The following is a 7,009-nucleotide window of genomic DNA, read 5'->3' on the forward strand; positions in this document are numbered from 1 at the left end:
AGAAAGCTTAAAAGTAATTTTATATGAGAAAATTATTGTTTGGTGAATTTTTGTCCTAAGATAAAATGACTGGGTTGTTCAAGAAAGAGTGATACTTAGATCAAAGCAGAAAGTCCAAGCATATTGTGAATGGCCTGTGTAAGTCAAAATAAGGTTAATAAAGGAATTTATAAAAATGTTACATGATTAAGTTGGCTATAATTACAGAAAATTTTAATATTTAAAAAAAATTGAACTTTTATGTTAAAAATACACTAGATTAGGCATGGTGGCTCATGCCTGTAATCCCAGCACTTTGGGAGGCTGATCTGGCATATCATCTGAGGTCAGGAGTTCAAGACCAGCCTGGCCAATATGGTGAAACCCCATCTCTACTAAAAATACAAGAACTAGCTGGGTGTGGAGGCAGGTGCCTATAATCCTGGCTACTTGGGAGGCTGAGGCAGGAGAATCACTTGAGCCTAAGAGGCAGAGGTTACAGTGAGCCACGATTGTGCCATTGCACTCCAGCCTGGGCAACAAGAGTGAGACTCTGTCTCAAAAAAAGACACACTAATACAAAACTAAAGAATTGGTTAGAACAATATTTTATTTAAAATATTGAGTTACTCTTAATGCACAAACTTTTTAATTTTTAAATTCTGTAATGTTTCTTTTTTAAATTATTCAGATTGATATCTCAGTCCTTTTCTCTCTTTTGAGAAGGCCTAGGATGGTAACTCTCCTTCAACTTCTGTTTGGTCTTATAACTTTTTTTTAGTTAATAATCTAAAGTAGGGGAGAGAATTTTTGAAAATAGGCAAATAAAAAATCTTTTGGACCTGACTTGTCTATGTACCTGTTATATCTATATGTTTACTTGTGTCATCTGGAAGTGATATTTTGCTAACAAGCTGTATGAAAGAGCTCTAATCAATTGGCTTAAAGAATGTTAATGCTTATCAGACTGATAGAAGCTGGCTCAGAAGCCTTTTAGCTCACATCACTAGTAATGTTTGGTAAGATTAATTTGGTAAATTTAATCTCAATTATTTCCAGTGACTTAAAATCTTAAAGTCATGTTAGGTTTAAAGGAAGTAAACTTAGGGTTTTTTTGTTTTTTGTTTTTTGGTTTTTTTTGCAGTGGGACATCTGTATTTATTTGAGGCGCCGAAGGACTAGGACTCCAATGTGGGGCTGGGCTGGGGCAGGGCTGGCTGGATTTGGGGCATGGGCCTAGAATGGGGTGGAACCACCAGGAATTTGTGCCTTATGCCAGAGAGGAGCCTGGCCTCTTCAACTTGTGTGTGGTGACCTGATATTCAATTTTGTGACATGGAAAACCTCTGTGCAGGACCCCTCTTTTGGTTAAGAACTTTCCTTTTGCTTAATAAGTTCTACCTCCTCACCACTCAATGTGTCTGCATACCTAATTTTTCTTGGTTGTGAGATAAGAACCCAGCATTAAGCTCAACTAAGGAGCAAAAAATCTTTCATCATTTTGGTGGCCCATATCAGGACACGTGGAAGGGTGAATAAAATGTGGTCCCAAAATATCTCTTTTTCTTTTGTTTCTGAGATTCCTTGTCCTCAGGTGTTTTCTAAGGACAAGGAAAATTGTACCCCACCACCACTCGGTCCAACAGCAGCTAAAAGTTTCTCTCCCTGTTGGAGAAATCCATTTGCATAAGAATAAGAGGTTTCTTACTCAGGCATCTTTTTCTTTTTTCCACCTTGTCAGCAGTTGACACAGCCCTGCATTTAAGCTGCTTTCTTCTCCTTTTGTCCACCAGATCAGGAGTTAGTAGGCTGGTGCAAAAGTAGTTGTGGTTTTAGCCATTACTTAGAATGGTGGGGACCACGATTACTTTTGCACTGACCTAATAACACAGCCCTGTGAGTAGAGAGGGCTTCTTTATGCCAGAGGTTGTTTTCCTTTTGGAAGTCATCTTATTAGACCAGGACCCTAATTCACAGAACTACCTGCACCAGGCAGTTCTTTTGTCCCAAACTCAATTCCAAGCTGCAGGTTGAAGCCCTCAGAAAGAAAAACTGGATCTGAGGGATCCAGAGACAGACAACAACAAAAATTAAAAAGCACAGCACAGGTGAGCATGACTAATTCCTGCTGATTAAGCCAAGCCTCCTGTTTCACGGATAAAGGTCATGCTAGTATCAATGGAATAAATGAGGTCTAGAGCACTTGAAGGCTACTAACAACAGGAGGAGAGGCAGTTTGTGGTAATAGTGGATAATTCCACCCCCTAAGCCCCCGTTAGTATGGGTGAAAGCTGCATTGGCACCCATGGGTGGCATCCTGTTGAGGTTGCCAGGACTTGGGACATAAAGACAGAAGAAGAAAAAAGGATGCTTTTTTCTTCTCTACCTCATGTACCCCAGCTATTTCCTGGAAAGTGAAAGGAACCAGGGATGCCTAGCTCCCTGCTTTCTAGACAAGTAGCCGTTCATCTTTAGTCTGTCTCCCTTTCAAATGCATCCTGAACCCCTCAGGAGCCTTCTTCTTGGTCCTCTCTTCACAAATGGGTAATTGTGTTCCCGCATGAAAGGACACTCCCCTAGGATGCATCCTCCAAACTGAGAAAAGTTAATGTCCCGAACCTTAAACTGGTTGGCTTAGAATTTAGCTCAGGGGAAGGGAACCCAGAAGCCTGACATGCCAGCAAAAGGATAAGTTTTTTTAAGCAGTCAGACTTTTGGCATCTCTCTCCTTGTGCAAACTGGCAAAAAGAATAAGAATCAGTGTTTATATTTCCTGTAAAGTTTTGATGAGTGAAAAAGGATTTATGAGGTTGGTCTTAAGCTATAGCCAATCTGGTGTGCTTTGTGTGTCTTAATTGAGGCTTATTGTCACTGCGAGGTTACTTGTGATAATGTTCCAAAGCCAGAAATACTGGCCGCTTGGCATGGCTAAAGTCAGGTAATGTGGGATTTAAAAGAACTTTCTTAAAGAGCGCTTGGCTTAATTAAAAGTGGATATTCAAGTTACAGGTATATTTGAAAGGCCTTTATGTTTTTCTTTTCTTGGATCTTATTTTTATGGAAAAATGATTTTTTTCTCAGTCGGCTAAATTACTTTTCTCCACCTTGTATTGCCACTTTTAATATACACATAAGAGACCCTAACATAATTTCTGATGGCCTAGGACACCTTGGGAAAAATAGAAAAGGCACCACAAATTCCATTTTGGGAGAAACCTCTGTTTTCCTCATGGAACTCCAGGAATTAGAGGCAAATAGAACCTCTCAAAATCTGTTTTCGTCTTCCAGCTATGCCTGTTTATTAGGCTCTGGAAACTAATTGGCTATAAGTCTTTTGACTCTGAGTCCCTCAGCCCCAGAGAGTCCCACTGATGGACAGGATGAACCCAGGGCAGGCAGCCTTGCCACCCTGACAATACTATGGGAAAAAATTAAAATTTGGTGCAATTGTTGTTGCCTCCTCTCATTATTTTTTGGGGGTGGAGGGGACAGAGTCTTACTCTATTGCCCCGGCTGGAGTACAGTGGCACAATTATGGCTCACTGCAACCTCCACCTCCCAGGTTCAAGCAATTCTCCTGCCTCAGCCTCCCAAGTAGCTGGGATTACAGGCATATGCCATCACACCTGGCTAATTGTTTTGTATTGTTAGTAGAGACGAGGTTTCACCATGTCAACCAGGCTTGTCTCAAACTCCTGACCTCAGTTGATCCACCTGCGTTGGCCTCCCAAAGTGCTGGGGTTACAGGCATGAGCCACTGCATGGACAGCATTGAGTATTGCTGGAGGAATCCTTTTATGGGACTCTTACATGATTATTCATAAGAGGGTGGGAAAAAGTGTTGCTAGTAAGCATGCTCTCGGTGGTCCTCTGGGTGCACATGTGCAGTTGCTGTACAAGCTTTTTCATATATCACACAATTCATTAGCATCTTAAATCTCCACCTAGGGGTGTGTTTTTTACTATTATAATGAGAACAGGGTCAGTTTGAGAAGTAATAAAATCAAAGCACAAATGCTATCTATGCAAAATATTTCTGGCTGAAGATAGCTGTTCTTGCCTGAGCTGGATTACAATGCAAATGCTGGGGCTTATCGTGTTAACTGTCCTTATTTCCTTGACTACCTATCTTGCCTCATCAGTCGCCCCATTGTGACTCCAACTTTCACATATAATTACTCTCACTTGCAATTTTTTCTACTTAAAGCCTTCCAGTGGCTTCCCCTTCCTCTGAATGCACCCAAAGTCCTTCCATCATGTTGAAGGCCCCTGGATCAGGCTGCTGGGCCCCTGACCTCCCCACCAACACTGTCCCTTCCTCCCTTCTCTCCAGCCACAGGGCCTCTTGCTCCTTCATCTGGCCTCAGCCTTGGGACTTTGCTGTGCCCTCTGCTCAGATTTTCCTCCCCTGATGTCTGTGTGGCTCCCTGCCTCACCCAACTCAGACCTCTGCTCACATGTCCCTGGCCAGCGAGGCTATTCCTCACCCCCTACCTGCAATGGTGTCTTCCCATTATTCTCTCTCCCTGTACCTACTGTGTCTCCATGGTGCTTAACATCCCTAAAAAAATAGTGATGTGTCAGTTTATTATCTGCGTCCCCTTGACAGGCCCTAGGATATCAGCTCTATGAGAACAAGAACTTGTCTAATCCCTGAATATTCCCAGAACTTCAGATGGTGCCTGGCACAGGACAAGTGCTCAGTAAATATTTGTCAACTAAATGTATTGTCTATACAACCCCCTCTATTTCACTTATGTTTGTGTCAGTTTTACTCCTTTATTATGGTTTTACAGCTTATAAATAAATGTGTACTTATAAAAGTAATATATATTTCTATATTTACTTATAAAATATAATTTATTATATTTATTTATTATAGCCAATAATATTAATATAATTTGTTTTATATATTAGAGGTAGAGAAACATGTCTGTTTTCTGTGATTCCAGAAATTCTGAAAACTTCTATAGAACAATTGCAGAAATTTTTGCAAGCAAGAACTGACTGAAAGTCAATAAATTTATGAAGAAAAGTACAGGATTATAGTCAGATTGCAAAAAACTAGATAAAATCAAAAACAAAAAACCAGCTATAACAGCTTGCCAAATTCAGTGAATTGACGTTACCTCAACAATTCTACCTATGTTATAGCATCTGTAGAACTGCTCATTTCCCATTATTTTAATTTCCCCTCTGTGGGACTCAGAATCAGGTATGACTCTCTCCTGGGACCCATGGAGACTCCTCTCTCTCCACACACCTTGATTCCTGCTTTCAACTTTGGGAAACATTAAAGCAGCTATGAGTGGCCTGCAATTTAGCCGTGTAACCAAAAACCACTTGCACTATTGCATAGCTATTGAAATAAAAGCTCCGGCAGGAAGGGGAAAGAAATGGAAGGGAGAACTAATGTTCATGAGCCTCTGCTATAGGCAGATGATTGGCAAAGTTTCTTGCATTGGCCTTCGTAACTATCTGGTAAGGCCAATATTCTGCTTTTTTCAAGTGAGGAAACTGAGACACAGTCTTTTCTCATACTGCTAATAAAGACACACCCAAGACTGGGTAATTTATAAAGAAAAAGATGTTTAATTGATTCACTGTTACACATGACTGGAAAGGCCTCACAATCATGGTGGAAGGTGAAGGAGGAGCAAAGGCACTTCTTACATGGTGGTAGGCAAGAGAGCATGTGCAGGGGAACTGCCCTTTATAAAATCATCAGATCTTGTCAAATGTATTCACTATCATGAGAACAGCATGAGGAAAAAACTGGCCCCATGATTCAGTTACCTCCCACCGGCTCCCTTTCACAATACATGAGCATTATAGGAGTTACAATGCAAGATGAGATTTGGGTAGGGACAGTCAAACCATATCACACATGAAATTTAGAAGTTGTTTTACCCTAATTTAGAAATTTAGAAGATATATGTCTTGGGAATACAACATAGTAGGAACTCAGAAAGCAAATAAAACATTGAGGAGGCAGGGCTGGGGCCTTATGGATGAGGGAGGGATGCCTCAGGCAGGAACAAGTACAGCTCAGAAGCCAAGGAGTCAGCTAAGGGCCAACAGGGCAGCCCAAGGCACAGCATGGCCCTTGGGCAGGAGCCCCTGCCAGGATCTTGTTGGGCTAAGCGGGGAACATGAATGTGGAAGAAGGTTGGAATTTTTCCCATAGCTGAGGTACAGCCCCTATTTTAAGGCATATGGGATGTTAAGTGGGTTCAGTTAAAGATCCCAGAGACCCCAGAAATCAAATGAAGTTAGTGAATACCCTGGATGTGTGTGGGAGCATTCGAGGGGAATGAGAAATGGCATCCTACATGAATTTAAGCACCAGGATGGGGACCCTATTGCAAATGTATGAAACTCGAAGAAGTGCATTTTGGGAGAATTGAACTCAGGTTTCATCTTTCTCCAAAGTCCATGCTTTTCCACTGTAACCTGATGTCTCCAGTTTCCTATATTTCAAAAAGAAACATTAGACCTTCCACTTGTCTTGGAACAATATGTGTCATGCTTTATTTAACTTTGATAAACCAGCAGACACATCTAGAAATAGCCTTAAGTAAAGCTGGAAATACAAAATAAGTTATTTATGGTGGCTGCTCATATGCTACAGCAAAAAATAATAAGTCACTATTTTAAAATGTAAAAGGCAATTTTCTAATTCTAAGGCTCATGAAGATTTTTAAATTTTGTTTAGAAGCTCAGTGTACATCTTGTTGGACTGATACACCCCTAAGCCGTTGTCTGGCTACATTTTATCTTTGTTCTTAAAGAGTAAATTAAACAGTGAATCTAATAGTGAATGCTAATCCACCTCCCAGAAATCAAATCAATAAGAGAGGGTATTTCCAAATTGAGCATGGTTATGTAAGTCAAGCATCTTTTTTCTTCTCTGGAAATCATGACAAAGCAAAAATGAGAATTGTTAAATAGCCCTTCACTTTGAAATTTTTGCTTTTTATTCTTTCCTTAAAAACTTTTGGGTGAGAAAAAGAAATCTAAATTGCAGAAT

Source organism: Cebus imitator, unplaced genomic scaffold (genome assembly GCF_001604975.1).
Source record: "Cebus imitator isolate Cc_AM_T3 unplaced genomic scaffold, Cebus_imitator-1.0 Scaffold65, whole genome shotgun sequence".
In the NCBI taxonomy this organism is placed as follows: domain Eukaryota; kingdom Metazoa; phylum Chordata; class Mammalia; order Primates; family Cebidae; genus Cebus; species Cebus imitator.